At 39.5% G+C, this 2,500-nt stretch overlaps 1 protein-coding gene across 1 annotated transcript in view; it reads left to right on the forward strand.

The window, feature by feature from the left end:
• LOC138014528 (myotrophin-like) overlaps positions 1 to 2,500 on the forward strand; it is a 463,943-nt gene that overhangs the window by 291,664 nt on the left and 169,779 nt on the right. The gene's annotated exons all lie outside the window — the stretch shown is intronic.

Consider the following 2,500-nt stretch of genomic DNA (forward strand, 5'->3'; position numbering starts at 1 on the left):
TTAATTAAGCCGGAAGCAAGATCAGGGTTAAAGTAAGGAAAGCTCTAGATGATAGAAGTATTTGTTATGCCTCGCGAATTAATTTGTTTTCTTAATTGGTAATTTTCACTGACGCAGAAATTTCATTTCCACCTGAAATCTCTTGCAATTTCTGAAAGGTGTCTGTGTCTTTTCCTTAATTAGTTATCATCTCTTTTTGCCAAGTCGCGGGCAACTGAATAACGCGCCAATTCGCCTTTGTCACACGGCGGCCATATTGTCCCGGGAGACCAAAAAGGCTTTGTTTTACCACGCCAAGCCTCGCAGTGGAAACCGTGGGGGCGAGGCTTTGCGTGGTAAAACAAAGCTTTTTTGGTCTCCCGGGACAATATGGCCGCCGTGTGACAAAGGGGAATAGTACGGTGCTTTTAAAGGGACATCTATTTCTTCCCTCTTTTTTCGTAAGAGACCAGTGTCTCTTCTCTCTGTTTCTAATATTGATTTTGTCCGCTCCTCCTTTTTTTTTCTGCCGCTCAGTTTTTTTTCCCCGCTAATTTTTTTTTTCGCCTGTACTTTTTTTTTTTGCTGCTCATTTTTTTTCTGGCACTCAATTTAATTTTAATTTGCCACTCACTTTTTTTGAGAAGCCGTAAAAAATGATGAGCAAGGGGGAAAAAAGGGTGTCTTGAAGACAACGACCCTTAAGACCCCTATGACCAAAACCCTCAATTTGGCTAACCCTAGACCTAATAGTTGGTTTTTAGGCCTAGGGTTAGCCAAATTGAGGGTTTTGGGTTACTTTCTTCGTTTTCGAGTCTTAGGGGTTAGGGTGACGGTTAACCCGAAAAAAGGTGGGCAGCGAAAAAAAAATCCCCAAATATTAGAGTGAGCGGCGAAAGAAAAAGTGAGCTGCAGGAAAAAATGAGCTGCGAAAAAGAAGTGAGCGGCACAAAGAAAAGGAGCGGCGGACAAAATCAACTTAATAAATAAGAGAAGAGAGACTTGTCTCTTACGAAAAAGGAGAGAAGAAACAGATGTCCCTTTAAAAGCACCGTAGAATAGACCTTATTCACGATGGCCGCCATGTTAGATTTGCTATTATCATGCAAATTAGCTACACACTTCTGAGGGGACAAACAACACAAGTTCGAGAGGTTATAACGAACATCTTAGCCACCCTGATGATTTTTTTCACGTTCATTGAATTTTTCTCACCTAAGTAGTAAAATAGAATGATAACACAAGTTACTTCGATGTTCTTTTAGTGAAAAATGAAGAGATAACGAAGTAGAAAGTCAAAATGTCAAAGGCAATCAAATATAGAAAATTATTATAAAAGGTACTTAATTTTAAGTTCTGAAATGTACTTTTTAACAATGTTATGTCAATATCTCGACGAGCCGATTTTCCGAAAGTTGCCTTTTTTTTCCAATGTTTGCTCCCCAGCATAACACATGGCTAATTTGCATGACAATTTGAAAACCAACATGGCGACTATTGTGAATAAGGCCTATAGATGCCTAACGCTTGGCGTGATTTCGGATTGCCAGGTCAAGACTCAACGTTTTGTCCTCAGCAACATGTCGTATCTTCTTTCGCGTTTAAAAGAGGTAGAACAGTCCAAGATCCACTGAATCTTATCTATAGCGATATTTCTTGTCTACAAACATTTACGTCACATTTCTTTTGATATTCAAATTTTCCAATTACTGACCACGATACAAAAGAAGTCATTGGCCGTGTTTTCCCGACAGCAGTTGTCTCACTTAACATTTCGGAAAGTGGTTTGTTTGCAGACTTCGTTAAGCGCTTTAAAAATGATACATGTTGTCACGGGTAAAATTAAGTAATACAATAATACAAATAGTAAAAATGGCACGCCTGCTGTATTTCCGATTTGAATACCCCGCAAGGGACTCCTCAGAGGCCAAAAGTAATTGTCAACTCGCTTTAGCTACCTGGTTTGGTGGCTTAAATTTAATGAGAATTCTACTGAAATTGCCGACTCGCTTAACTTTAAGCAAGATGGGAAAGGAACTGTTTTCACGGAATTTTCGGTTGTCATTCGCTAAGCGACCTGAAAAACCACTCGTGGAAACACGGCCATTGTTTCAAAAGCCAGTTCCGGTTGGCATATTAATAAAAATGTTTGGCGTCACGATAAACATCGCTATAACCGACTTAAACTGAAATAATAGAGCTCATTGATCAACTTGAAAACCAAACAAAGCCCCCACTTACGACTCCTAAAAAAAAGGAAGAAAACTTTCACCGCCATCTTGATCTATAGGACATTAATTTGCAAGTTCAAGAAGCTAGAGGTGTGGCAAGACTTGAGAGTTCAACAACGTCAAGTTAAATTGTCACCAATGATAATTGCCCCTCCCCTCCCCCACTTCCTGGGAATAAAAAATGGCAGGAGCTCGTCAAGTCCACTAATTCGTTGAGTCAACCTTTTCCCGAGTAAACTTATTTTTAGGAACAGGTTTTTCCCGCAAAAAAGTACATAATTCTTTTGACG

This window comes from Montipora capricornis, chromosome 8, assembly GCF_036669925.1.
Source record: "Montipora capricornis isolate CH-2021 chromosome 8, ASM3666992v2, whole genome shotgun sequence".
NCBI classification, from domain to species: Eukaryota; Metazoa; Cnidaria; class Anthozoa; order Scleractinia; family Acroporidae; genus Montipora; species Montipora capricornis.